Raw genomic sequence first — 15,003 nt, forward strand, 5'->3', positions numbered from 1 at the left:
CTCAAACGGTATCTTTCCACATTAGTCATATTTCAGTCAAATGTTGCATTAGATTTGGCCAAATTTTTCAAAGGAAAGGGACACCTATACCGAAGAGGGCCATAATACCTTTATGTTATCACGAGCGGCATTATGCTTGTGTTAAGTATTTCACAGTATTTAGATGCAGCTCAAAGTTATTTTTGTTATGTAACGTTTGTTGTTTATTTGCTGATTTGTTACATAATAACAGCTTATGCACTTTTATGTGAAAGAATAAACAGGAAAGTATGTCTATTAGGTTAAATACTGACTTTTCTAATTAAATTTGAATCAGACTAACTGTTAATTAGACACATCACTGTTTTCTCCTTTTAAATTAATCCACATGTAAGTGCATACAAGTTGAGAAACATCCACAAATTCACACTCGCACAAAATCCATTTTTGTCTTCCCTGGTCAAAGAGGACAGTTTCTAAATGAGGACAATGATTTTTGTTCACTAAAGATGGCTGTTGCATTCCTCCATGTGGACTCATTTTATTTGGCACATCCAGACACAACTGACCCAGACTGAAGCTGCAGGCATCCATAACCTGTGTTTGCTTCACTCAGAGGCCTCTTAGGAAACATTCAGAACTTTTCCTAGAAAGCTGTGGACTCATGTAGAAGTTAAAAGCTGGCTTATTTTGTCTCTGAATACAGGAGTTGGTCAACAAGCAGCTTGCTGAGTGGGCAACACAGAAGCAGCAGAGCTCTCTGTCGATAGGATTTTTGAAAGAAATCTCAGTAGTTTTGCCCTTTTTATATATCACAACTGTATATGTAGCACTCTACTCTTAAATCAAAGTTTCTCTGGTTTGGTGCTAATTCTCCTGTTAATCTTGAGGGCAATTTTCTTTTTAGACATGTCTTTTGGCATTGTGTCTTCATTAGGTGGCAACTAAATATATACAGATAGGAAACATGAGAAGAAAGGGGGAGAGGTACGATGTGCATCAAAAGTTCCCTCCCAGAATTAAATTGGCTATGGTATGACTACATGGCATACGTCACTAAAACACTTGGCCTCCATGTTGCCCTGGAAGCAGATTTGACAATTTTTTGGTAAGCACAGAAAGCCTAGGTTTTGTGTGTTTTTACGCTTCCCTGTTGTTTCATTTTTCAGTTTTCACCTAAGCATGTTTTTCTCTGAGTGCTGTATGTGAATTGATGTTGCAGTGATGAATTGATGCTCTATTCTTTTTTTTTTTTTTTTTTTTTTTTTTTTTTTTGCTCTGACAAATGACTGCAATCGAAATTACAAGGGAAATGCAATACATTCAAATAAAAAAAGAAAAAGGACCACCCAAGTATCAGTATTGTTATGAAATATGTCCTAGCTATCCAACTAACAGAATATGAAACAGATTGTGAAAATATTTAAGTGTTGTGTCCATGTTTTAGTCTTCCTAATTTGAAATGATTTTTCTGGAGAGTGTCTTTTTTGCCACGTATATCTGAAAATATTTTCCATATCACTTGTATTGACTTTTGAATAAGTTTGCACTCATTTTGAAAAGGCCAGTACCTTAACTGCAGTTTTGTCTTCAAAATAATCTTTTTCATTGACAGTCTGTAGCATCTTACCACACTTGGAAACATCCACTAATAGCTTTATGCAACATCATTACAAAAATAATGAAGTGTCTCTTTGCAACTTCAATCTTCCACTTGCAAATGAAGTGGAGGGTTCCCTGTACACAGAAAGCTGACAAAAGAATAATGACAAAAATAAAGGAAAAAAACTGAATAAGTAAGTGAAGACACTTAATAAATGCAGACGCTTTTGAGAATGTGCACTGCATGGTACAATTAAACAGCAGATTCTCCACATGTGGGCGAATGCATGTGTGGTGTACACAAAGAGAAAGGTGCAGGCCTAAATGCTTGAGCCTTACACTGAGGTAATGTTATACTGTGGAGGGGCATTTTTGTGGCTTGGTGTGAGGGAAGGGTCACTGCAAATCAATCCAAAGTTGTTCTGAGTGATCACCTTTTATCCTATGATGAAACAGTTCTGTCCTGATAGGAGTGGTCTCTTCCAGGACGGCAATGCCCCGATCCATAGGGTACAAAGGGTCACAGAATGATGTGAATCATATGCTCTGGTCTTCAGTCACCAGATCCCAATCCAGCTGAACGGCTATGGGAGATTTTGGGCTGACGTGTTAGACAGCACTCTCCTCCACCACCATCAAAACACGACATGAGGAAACATCTCTTGGAAGAATGCTGTTCATCCCTCCAGCAGAGTCCAGAGACTTGTAGAGTCAATACCAAGGCGATAATTTATTTAGGTTTTTCCTTTTAATTTGTCACCCATCTGTGTTTCAGACGGCGGAATTCTAAGGTTTTCTGTCTGTCGACCATCTTTCTGTCTCACGGTTATCAAATGTCAAACAGCTGGATAGGCTGTCTGGGCATCTGTTCATTTCCCAGAACTCGATGTCCTTATCCAGTTTTGTTTACGTCAACTTCGAAATCCTATTCTCTCTACACAAGCCAGCTCCGTGGCGCTGCTGGGGAATCTAGTGGGCCTAATTATGTTTGTAGGCAGCTGCTCAAAACCAACAGCTTAATTTCTCATATTAAAACACCTTTGTCTTTGTTATGTTATGACCTGTTATTATACAAATTATACCTGAGGGTACAGAGATAAGCTAACCACTTTTGGGCAATTTGTACAGCGTTTATTTAAGTTTGAGAATTTCAACAGTTAAACACATGGATTGGGTTAGATGGATCACAGGGACTCTGCTTGTAGCTCTATGGGTGTAGACTAACTCATGTTCAGAAACAAATCTTATCCAGACGTAAGGACTGGGGCAAATTGACAATGCTGGTGATTTGATTGGTTCTGTCTCTGTGAAAGCACTAAATATAGTTAGTTATAGCACTTCAGTCTCTACAGGCAGTTAATCAGCTGTGGTGCCATTGCTTTCAGCCATAGCTTAGTCCCATCTGTTTAGAGTACATTACTGTGTATGTTATGAAGGTGTAACATATGAAGTTCTGAGGTTACAGGGCTACCTGTTACTGTGAGTTTTGAAGGTCTGGTCATTATATATCACCACAACTGGACTCTTGAAAGTCATAAATCTAATGCTAGCTAGACACCACCCACTTTGTATAATGCGAGCAAAAACTGAGCGTGTAGGAGCTTTGCAGTGGCACTCAGCAGTTATTAAAATAACACAATAGAAAAGCGTCATGGTTCTTCTCAAATGTTAAATGTGTAACGGCTTAAATCCTTTAAATCGCTAATAGATGAGAACTAGTAGTATGTGGGCTTGTTGAAAAAGGGGAAAAACATCTTGTACCAATTTGTTTGTAGGCTATACAGAGCTATGAAGGCCTCCACTCAGTAGAGCACCACGGAAGTTGACAGAGGCCACAGTTCCAAAAATACATAAATGTATATCCTCTTTTGAAGAACTTAACAAATATGCAATGATAAATCTCTGTATAACAATTAATATAGCTTCCCTATCGTCATAGCTTATATACCCTTACAAAAATCGATGAGAAATTCAAATTTAAGTTGGTCTGTAAAGTTTCAAATATGCGTTGCATTAATGCGTCCGTGTGTGTTTGTGAGGTGACGTGTTAATGATGTCAGCTGGGCACTGGGTTGTGAGCAGCTGCCCCCTGTTCTCTTCCCATCAGACGAGACAGGAAGAAGTGACACATCTATGGTGGTGACTCACTGTTACATGCTGATGCAGGTATTGTTTGTTGTGCCAGGTTGTTGAATAGTTCTGTTGTAGTTTCTTTGGCAAACATATTGAGGAATCTGCGTGATCTGTCTGGGTTTTGGAGGATAAACTGTGAAATCAAAGCGTTCTTATCTCACTACTCTAGCCCTCCTGCCTTCTCCTCGTATTCCAGACGGCCCCATGGCTAGTTAACCCTCTGATGTCTTCTGAAATCACTGCACTAACAGCTCTTTCTCCCTCTTTGTCCACAGAAAGAATCGACCCTTAGAGTAGGACCTGTAGTGGAGAAGACCAATTTCGGCCTGAACAAAGGCAGACAGAGAGAACTGTAAGTAAACACTTCAGTTGTATGAACTTCTCAGGGGTGTGTGTGTGTGTGTGTGTGTGTGTGTGTGTGTGTGTGCGTGCGTGCGTGCGTGCGTGGTGCGCGTGTGAGCTCCAGAGTGTACAGTGCTTATTGCATAGGTTTTCAAATAAGCCGAGTGAGATTTGTGGATGTTTTGAATGAGTGAGAGTGATGACAAAGAAGCCTTCTAAATTGCTTGTTGGCTATCTTGGGAAATCTTTATTTGCATGTTGGAATCAAAATATACAGCAGGTGGCTTCAGATATATAACAGCCATTTATTAGGCTCCTTTCTCAGTTCTCCTTTGCTGCAATCATGCATATTGTTCAAAGTGCATAGTATGTAATATCTCTTCTGCTTGTGAACAGCAGCTTGCTGACAAGCTGTGTTATCAGAAAATAAAACCTGGAGGACAAACAGGAAACAAAGTAAACAAGGATACTGTTGAAAAGATAATGCCAATATGGGTGCTTCTACCATTGTAAAGGCAAAGAAAAGTAGCCTGGCTCACTTCCAAGTAGGGCAGGATCTTTGCCAATGTACAGGCCCTTTTACAGTTTCCCTCATTCATAGATGCTGTTGCGCACATTGACAGACAGACATAAAAAAGCTCAAGTTTATGTCATGTTGGTGTTGGTTATTAGGTGTTGTCAGCAGCTGATGGGATGTAAGCTTGAACCCAGTTGTTTCCTAGCAACACATTTCCCATGTAAGGGTCTGTCTTCAAATGCATTCTTTCCCACTCAACCGTGGCACCAGCCGCCATAAACAAGTTCTTAACCTGGAGGAAACACCAGTTTCAATAATATTGAATGGCAGAATTAGCGAAGTTGTTTACAGGAAGAGGTCAGAGCTAAATTAAGCTATATGAATAGATGAAAAAAAGGAAGCACATTCAAAATTAGAATGAAAAAGAAAATTGTTCAGTTAAGATTAGGACAGCACAAAATTACAAACGGGCACAGTCAAAAAGGTTCATAGTGTTTTATGCTAGTCTAAATACCTTATGGAGGGTGTTGTATAGTCTTGTTTTTCTTGTCTTAGGAGAGAGGACTGGACGTGTGTGCTGAACTGCTTTCTTTGGTTCCTTGTATTTTTGTGAAGATGACTTATTTTCCTTCATGACTCTGACGTATTAAATCAGTTTATTTGTAAGGTATCCACAATGCACGTGACATTGTAGATTAAAGGCGCTTAGTTTCAGTATCCTTTTTTTATTATTAATTTAACTTTGGACCCAAAAACAATGGTTTTTATATAGTAGTGCAGAAGTAACGTTGCAAAGGTCTACTTTGAGTTACTTGCTATTTATCTTCATTATTAATTAATCTGCTGATTTTTTTTTTTTCTCAAGTAACTGATTAATCATTTAAAGACTGAATGTCAAAAGTGATAAAATTCCCATCACAAATCCTCAGAGCCCAGGGTGCCATCTTCAAATTGCCTGTTTTGTTTGAGTAGCACTCTACATCCAAAGATATTCAGTTTGCAATGATTTATAACAGAAATAAATTTAATCGATTAATTGATTATCAAAATACCTACTGACACATTTTCTCAATGTTTCAGCTCTACACGCAACATGATATAACATTGTCATCTCAGGCTCTCTTAATATTCATTCCCTATCTTTCATTTAAAGTGTGGTCCTTAACGTTTTGTTCTTGTTTCAAATATTGGTATTATTTCTTCTTACAAAGAATGGTAACGTATCCAGACAAAAGTAAAACAGCTGTAAAAGCTATACTGAAACAAAACCCTTGATTGTGTGATGTATTTCACGTTAGAGTGCTTGATCTACTTCAGCTTCCTTTTGTAGGATGTGCAAACCATGTGTCATCTAAAGGAAAAAAAAAAAGCCACAGAGATCAAGGAGGACAAGAAAATTATTGCACTGGTGGATGTACGGAAGGCTCCACCCAAGGGTTTCATTGTCAGTATCTCAGGCAGGATGCAGACCTTTCACCCTTCCGCACGAGACACAGTGGAAGTTGTTCAGGTTGTTATGAACAAACTGGTAAATTCATTCAGAGGCATCCTAGGTGTGTGTTGGAGTTTGTGTGGAAGCTGGGGCGTGAAAAGGCATGTGAGTAGCTGCATCATAAGTCTTTTAGCTTTATGTTGGTAGTGTGGACATTTGTAAGGATTATTTTAATTTAGCACACATTTTTTTTTTTTAAGTGCAATAACCCATATTTTATATACAACGGGGTGATGCATGTGTATTTATCACAAATTACTACCTAATGTGTTCATGGTGTATTCGGTGTTCAGTCCCATGGGGGGGGGGTTTCTTCTTCAAAGCCAAGAGTGTGTTACTCGTCCTGAATTATTCATTCCAGGCACGCGCTGGTGAATTAAAGGTAAAGTGATAGCACATAGCAGTGCCTTGCTTGGCTCACTGCTGCATTTTTAAACTGTGGACTGGCACTCAAATGTCAAAATGTTAAAATTGTCCTCCCCCTAAAACTGTTACCTTGGTCTCAGGGACTAGATAAAGGAAATTTGATATGGAGTTTGAATAATTCAGGACGATGGTTTTAGGATTGGATTGAATTTTCATCCAAGTGCAACTTCTGTATTTGTAACCCAGTGCAAACTGCTTTTGTTGAAGACTTGAATGCTTCATGTGTTGACTTTTGGCAAAACTGTCAACGTATAAAGACAAAATGAATTATTTGTTTGTTGTGTATGTGTTATCACCCTTCTTCTCAGTGCATTTCAGAGGACATAAAGCTGCCTCAAAAGTCATTAAGCATGTGGTTATTGCCTCAATAGACTGTTTGACTCTTGGCTGTAGAATCATTTAGCAGCTGTAATATATATATATATATATATATATATATATATATATGCACAACCTCTGACTATGAATGATGAATTTGTGTGTTCAAGGGAAAACTGTCTTGATGCAAAGATGATGTTGAAATGATAAATATGAGGCTCCCATGGTTAAAAACCAAATCACTTTTATATAAATGCCCATGTTCAACTGTGCAAATCTCATGTTTGTTCCCATCTTTGGAAGAGATTGTGCTCTTTCAGTTGAACATATTAATGAACAGAAGAATAGGATCAGATGAAAAGGTAATGGTGTGCTGCCAAATTCCTGCAGGAAGAAGTGCACTGCTGTCATTTCCTGAAAAGGTCCTTTTAAAATTTGAATTTGAAACTGCTTCCTAAGCAGACTGTTGAAAGGGACTGAGATTTAACTATCCTCTGTGTCACTCCCTAATCAGTCCCACACCTCTCACCCACTCATTCTCTGTAAATAATTCAGAACAGCCTTTTGGCTGCTCCAGAGAAGAGCATGCACACAGTTGATAATGGAGGAGACTTGGGACAGTAGAAATTGCTGCTGACGCACATTTCAGAAGTCCAGAAAGTTTGGACAACTCTATTCTCTATTCTTCATCTATAGATCAGCTTCATGTTTGTCAATGCAAATTATCACAAGTCCAAATCATACCTTACTGATGTAAACAGTCTGCAGCTGATGAAAACTAAAAGTGAACACGTCAGTATCTTATTTAAACAAATTGTCAAATTGTTTACACCAAAGGAGAACAGTTATTCTCTATGTGGGCCTAGCATTTTAAACTGAAACATGGCCAGATTCATGCGCTTTAAGTGCTAACCAGCCTTGTATGTTTATGGTTATGAGGACTTTTTTTAATTTTTTTTTTTAATAGATTTTCCTCTAAGAATCAGTGCCAACTTTGTAATCTGATTATAGATACAGACGATGAGAAGTAACGGATATCCGGCTTGCAGCTTAAATTCTTTTCTATAAATGTTATAATTTTTTTCCTTTTCTTTTTACTATGTGCTGAGGTTGCTGTGTTGTATTGTAAAATTGTGAGTGGTTACAGCAACAGATAGGTGTTGATGTGAGGATCTGTGTCATCTTTTGAGGGGTGTGGTGAACACTGTCACTAATTCATGCTGTGGAGACCATGGTGAAAACAGGAAATCCAACTTTGTCCCTGTGAGGGGAGATGGGAAGTTGTGACTCTGCTTGTCCTCCTTTTGCTTTGGTCTGGTTCCCAGAGATGGGTTCTCATGGTTTGAGTGATAGAAATATACCAAATATACCCTATGGATCTACCGTCCTGACAAAATAAGCAGCCTATTAAGTATATATTGATGTTTTTGATGGTCTCAGTTAATGAGAAATATTCCATCTTCAGCCCTTTCTTCAGGGACAGATGTTAGTTGCAGTCCTGCTTGAGTTTTCAGTCTTTGCCCACTAGAGCGCAGCCTACTCTCGAGAAACTGTCTGCAAAATCATATGGTAACATGTTGAGGATTTTTGGTTCAGTGTTTAATTCTTATTCTTTTTTTAACAGAAACTAGAGGGCCTTTATATGAGAGGATGTAAACTTCAAGAGAAACATTTGCTACATTACTACTTGTATACAATATTTGACTTTGTGCGTGTTTTGCCTTTCAGTGTGTCACAATTTTGGGAACTTCAGGATAATTGAAGGCATAATTTGCAAGCCCACTTCAATGTATCAACCATTAATTGGTTTGATTAATGGCATCATGTTAATTACTGCACTTTTGCCACTTGATTAACCACTGAAATAATTTGTCCACAAGTCCAAATCTTAATGGTTTCTCAAATAGTGTTGCTTTCCAGTTGGAAATTTAAACACTACAGATTAGGCCAGCGTTAAGTGAATAATTTCTCTTCTGGTCTGATAACATTAATGATTGTATTGCGTTGTTTGGGAGTTTATAGCCTCTAAAGCTTTGCCCATTAGACATTGGTTAAAACAGTCTGCCTTAATGGTTTATTAGTGGTAGCATCAGTCTTCTCATTGAAGCATGTGCTATAGATTTGCAGACATCAGTTGCAGCACAATTGGCTTTATACATCAAAGGGGGACCATGGCTTTGAATTGTTAAATGTAATGTGCTTCTGAATCTGCACTGTACATAAAAACACTATGGTTTTATGACTGTTTCTATAAACAGGATACTTCATAAATGTCAACGATATTGAGATCTGTCTGTCTTTTTCTGTTTTTCTGTCTGCCTTCCTCTCTGTCTTTATTTTAATGTAAGCTTTAAGGATATGCTGTAAATAAATCTACAGCCATGCTGCCAAGAAAAGAGATATTACAATATGTGACTTTTTCAAACTCTAGCCAAAGGATATAACAACAAACAGCATCTGTAGTAGTCGGAGTATGTTTTCGTGACCTGTTTAAGGTGGTTAATATCCCAGTGAGTTCCATATAGCTAGGTATGCAGTTTCTAAAATGATAAAGAAATGCACTGGCATCGGTTCAGCACTCTGTATGTGCCAGAATTCAGAGCTTTGGTAATATTGGAGGAGGAAAACTGGAATTTATGCATCCCAACACAACTGTGCAGTCTAGGAAGCGGCTTAAAAGTAATTTTTCATGGTTGGAAAACCATGTAATGAAATGTTATCTTTCAGTAATGAAGATTAATAGCAAGAGGCTTCACAAGAGAATAATTAAGGATTAAGTCCATGGGTTTGAGTCAGTTTTTGGAACTAGAATTATTTATGCATCTGTAGTAGTGCTACATTATTTTTTATTTAAACAACGGCATTTCAACTGCAGTGCTGAGAATGTTAACATACAGCCATCATACGTGTTGTTGCTTTACAAATCACATTTGTCTTTTGCAAGTTAAAACATTACCACAATCACATGTGGTCAGTGTGGGGACGAAAGTTACGCTTCAATTGATTTCAATTCATCACTTCCTTTTACAGGAAATAGTACGTAAAAGCAGTTTTCAGTCGATTAAAAACAAAATAAAAATGGAAACAGTTTAAAATGGATTTAGAAGAGGATATTAAAAAGCGCCAGGTTGCCGTAGGTTTTGAGGTTGCAGCTTTCTGTCTTTGTAGTCTCACCTTGTAACTGAAAATTAGTGCTGTTAGACTGGTTTTGCTCCACGGTAAACCATGATTGATATTTTAAGATTGCTTGATGATCCTTATGACCTTCCTATTCTCATTTTGTACCAGACTGGCACCGCATTCTGTTTGTAGTCTGTGTCAGAGGTATGTGTTAACAAAACCACACTGAGACGCATTGTAAGGCTCACATTTGAATTAACCCCAAATACACAAACTAAATATGTCAACTTTGTTTATTTTTTTATTTTATTTTTTTTTTGATTTTAGGTACAGCAAAGTAAGCTGATTAAAGGTTATACATGTGTTGATCACAGAAGTGGGAGCTAAGTGTAAATCACTGTTTTAACAATGAGTTGTATTGTCTTCAGCCTGAAGGAATCGGCATGTGGCGTAATCATGCCACATTTCAGTCAACAGTGGAAGATGAGACAACAGTGACACAGCTTTTTTTTGAGCCCCATGGTGATTGTCTGAGGTGAGATGAGCACAGTTATCATCATCCAGGGGATAGGGTGACTGAGTTTGTGGTTCTAGGTAAGTTTAAGGTGCAAAAAGCTGCATTGACCTTCACGCTACCGTTTCATTTTACGTCAACTGTTCAGATACATTTCTGATGGAATTCATCAGAGCTTTTTTTCAGCTTCCGCAGGTACAGTGCAGCTCAGAGGGTTTTCATTCATTCATAGCCCTTTAAACCTCTAGTAAAGTTTTGTAAATTTAGTTGATAATAGAGTCTGTCAAGACTGCGGCGTTGGTGGTAATTGGCATCAAACTGACTTTCCCCTCCGCACTTCTTGTAAACTCATCAATAATTTCGGCCTGATTCTTCAGGCTGAAATAAGCTACGTAGATTGTTATAGAGCACAGTATTGTTCAGTAAAGCTTTTTCTCAGGTAAACATAGAGCTGAATATCAGTTGAGTGGGTACGCTGTAGAATGGAGAAACTGTATAGTAATTTACTCATAGAGCATGATATTCATGCCATGGCATATAACAGTTATCTTGCCCCCTTGAGTTTGATACTCCCTATAGCTGCTGTGTGTCAGCCTTGTTGTTATGGCTTCCTCTGAAACCCTCTGCTATGGTGCAGTGAGTCTCCGCTTCATGGATCAATACTGAAGCAGTGAGCTGACACAGTGAAAAGCAATATTCATAAATAATGAACAGGCCACCCTTTCACTCTGCCCTGTCTTTTTGTCCTGTCCAAGAAAAGAACAAAATGGTAAACATGATGCTAATTTTTTCTTATGTAGCATTCTGTCACTACTCTGTTCTGTCTTAATGGTAGCTGCTGCATACTTAAAGTGAAGGTTGGAGTTTTCTTTTAATCCTACAGTCCGTCCTTGTCCTACTTTGACAGTTCTACATTTTCCTTTTTATATATTGTTTTTGATGATTGTAGATAGAGGTCTTTGTGTTTGCTGTGTTCAGTTTCTCTCCTGATGTGCCGTTTGCTCCACGGAGATAGCAACCTGGTGTTTCAGGAAATCTCTGTTGCAGTGAATCACAGTGAGGTGTCACCTTTTAGCAGCTCTCCTCTCTACAGCACAAAGATGTACCAGTGAGTGAGCACAGAGAACAGCTTAAAGTGCTTCATCATTACCCTTTCCACCCACTTTTATGTTGGGCGCAATTGGCAGGCGGTCACAGTAGCACACCGAAGCATGATGTACCTCACCCAGATAAATGGATGGAATAATAACAGTTCTTCTCGTTTTTGTAATATCTACCTAAAAAGAGACTAATGGCACTCGATTTTAAAGTGGATCTCTGAGTCATTAAACCCAACCAGTATGGTGTGTACTGCACAGACTGGACAGCCCAGGAGATACTTTTGTACTCTCAGTGGATACACACTTTCATTGACCTCTTAAATGTGTATTCAACCATGAAGCCAAATTTAGAGATGGTGTATTTGCGTATGATCTTAGTGTAAAGATGTTAATACACCCAAATTTGCTCCAAGCAGGAAGGACTGAGATGAGGCACGTCTGCACAAGTTAAAAATATTTTGGTTTAAGCAAAACTTTGAGCAGACAAATAATCACACAGCTACACTCAATATAAACACAATGTCAGGGAAAACGAAGGAGATGATTTATACAGCTCTTGTTACATGCAACTCTGAGTGACTATGCAGAAAGTCTGAAGTTAATTGAAAATTGTAAGTCAGCACTGTCTGAGAATGGACATCATTAGCCTCCGTGCGGTCACCTCCTACCACGGTTTCACGTGCTTATCACCCAAGGAGGTCCATGAGGACATGGTGGAAGGGTGCCCCTTCTTGCAGCATGGTGAAGGACTGGGCTGCTGAATTTAAATGTAGCAGAGAGAGCTTTGAAGATAACCATAATCCTGGAAGGCCGGTGACTCTCATACAAGACAGAGGTTTTCATACTGTGATATGCACCTCCCCAGTGGGCATGGGAGGGTTCAAGTGGAGCCGCAGAGGGAGAGACTTGAGGTAAAGATACTCCTCCAGGTGAAAGTGAGAGGGACAGGTACATGCTCCTGGCTTCTGAAAATACTGTGATTTACACAAGATGTATTGTCTTCAACGTCCATTGTGAATATCCTGAATAAATTCATAAGACGCAGAAAAAAAGACGCTCCTTATACCTCTACAACTTCCCTGTATTCCAGTGATGGTTGTCTGTACATCCGTGGGTATATTGCATACATGTACTGCTAATGGCATACTTTGGCATACTTTTAATGGTTTTAATGTGGCAAAATTTTAATTGGAATTAGATTTAATTAGAATTAGAAAATTTAACTAGAAAATTATTTTTCTGTTGATTGACTGAACAGTTAATGAAGTAGTTGTTTCAGCTTTAAATCACAATACAGAACCACCATATTTCAAGAAATGGCAGTCCTTGGGTATCGGCACTGGGGGTGTTGACATGGTGTCTTGTTTTGATGTCTCAGATTCTTGCGTCTACAAATGAATACACTGATTATTATGTGATATCTTAAAAAGCATCGAATCGTTGTAGCATGAGAAACTGTCCTTCTAGTTAGTTAGTGTTAGTATTTTGCAGCATCTACACGACCTTTTAGCATTGTTTCCTGTTTTCTTGTCTTTGTATTGATGTGGTGATAGGAGACAATGATTCTGAAAAGTCACTTGATATTATTTTGTGTATGTGCTATTAATAGCGAGCTGCTGCCGTTCCTTTAACAGAAGGCCTATTCTCATCTTTTGTCAGCCTATCTTTGCTTTGCCATTATTACGGCCCCTCCCACTCGCTATCTCTCCCTCCCAGGGCCTCCTGGCTTCGTCAGCTCTGGTAACTATTAGCTTCTGCACAAAACGATGTTCATGTCGCCCCTGCGCGTCACTACTCTCATAGGGTTAAACGTCTGTCATGAGCTGACGAGGGAAAGTGCCGTGTCACTGAAGCTGGGTCAGATGTTGACACACGGGGATTAAAAAAGATGCACGTAAATTTAAATGAGATGTTTAAAGTGACTCATCACAGACATGGAAGCTGTGTGTACTATATGATATTGTGCTCCATGTAGTTAATCTGATAAAAGCTGTAAATTACTGTGACGGAGCTTGCAGTTTTCCTAGTGTATATTTTCCACTTGCCTTTTCAGGTTTTCTTGATCAATTAGAGAAACGGCCATTATGAAGCTTTTGAGCCTTTAAAGTATCCATTTTATTTCACTAATTTTTACAGCAATCTTCAGCAGTATCTTGACTGCAGTGACAGAATATTACCGTAATAATCCTGTCTGCTCTGTTATTGTCTCCTAAATGCTTACCCCCAGACCCCTCCCCCACTACATCCTGACTGTATCCTACTAATCGGTCCTTTCTTGTGCATTCAGAGTGGCTTAGATTTCTTGTATTTTATCTGCTGCTTCCTCAATTAATGGTAAAACTGGGAGCTTGAATGTCATGAGTAAAGCACTTTTATCGGCAAGTTGGAGGAGCTCAGTCTGAGTGGCTTACTGCTGGAGCTGCTGCTGGTGGTGGTGGTGGTTGGGGTGGGGTGGGGGGTGTGCAGCGGTGACAGTAGCGTTGCCGGGGATAGCATCCTCAGTACACAGCAGCCGAAGGCAGTGGAAGGAGTGGAAAGAAACGGATGGAAATTGTAGGAGACAGAAGGGAGTAGTGGCACACACTGAATCCTGTGTATTATTTGCAAAATCAGGACAAGGTGTTTTGTGGATGGGAGTGAGTTTGGCAAAAGGGGGAGCTACAGCAGGAGGCGTGTGTCTTTTCAGAGACAGAAGTACAGCAGAGGGAGTGGAGTAAGTAGGAAGCAATCACGAGGGAAATTGACCGACAAACTGTACTTCCCAACTCAGTTGCCCTCACTGTGGATTTAGGTGAGTGTTGGCATCTGTATTATGTTGACAGTACATAAAACCAAACTGATCTCGGTGACGGAGTACCTGTGGATCAGCTGCACCATGTGGAATACATCACAGAAGAGCCATCAGCTGTGAGGACAACTGAGGGAATTCGGCAAGGACCAGGAAGTAGCTGCGGCTTGCAGCGAGTCTCTCTCTCCTTTTTTTTTTTTTTTTTTTTTTTTTTTATCCACACGTCTTCTAACCCCAGAAAACAGCCAGGCTACTAATGAGCACATCGATGTGTGGCTGTGGCTGCAGCATCATCTCCTCTCTGATGAAGAGACTGGGCCGCACAGCTTGCTGCTCAGATCTCCTCTCCTGCAGCCATACCTCAGAACAGCTGCAGCGACTGGCCACTGGCTGCCCACCTCAACCAAAGGTAACAGTGCGTCAGCGCCCAGTGACACAGCCACGTCCGTGTCTTTACGCCTCCTGATCTGACATTATGGTTTTCATGTGTTATCACCTGTGTGCAGGAAACAGGAAACATATGGGGCCTGGCAGCATATCGGAGAAAACGCTGCGTGTGAAGTGCACCCTTCTTGTTTGTCTTCCTTGGTTGTCTGAAACGATTTCTCAGGTATAAGAACTGTGCTACCAGGGAGAGCGCCACAGTAATTGATTCTTTAATGGTACCAGGTG

The sequence above is a fragment of the Seriola dumerili genome, unplaced genomic scaffold, assembly GCF_002260705.1.
Source record: "Seriola dumerili isolate Sdu_G_001 unplaced genomic scaffold, Sdu_1.0 BDQW01000035.1, whole genome shotgun sequence".
Taxonomy (NCBI): Eukaryota; Metazoa; Chordata; class Actinopteri; order Carangiformes; family Carangidae; genus Seriola; species Seriola dumerili.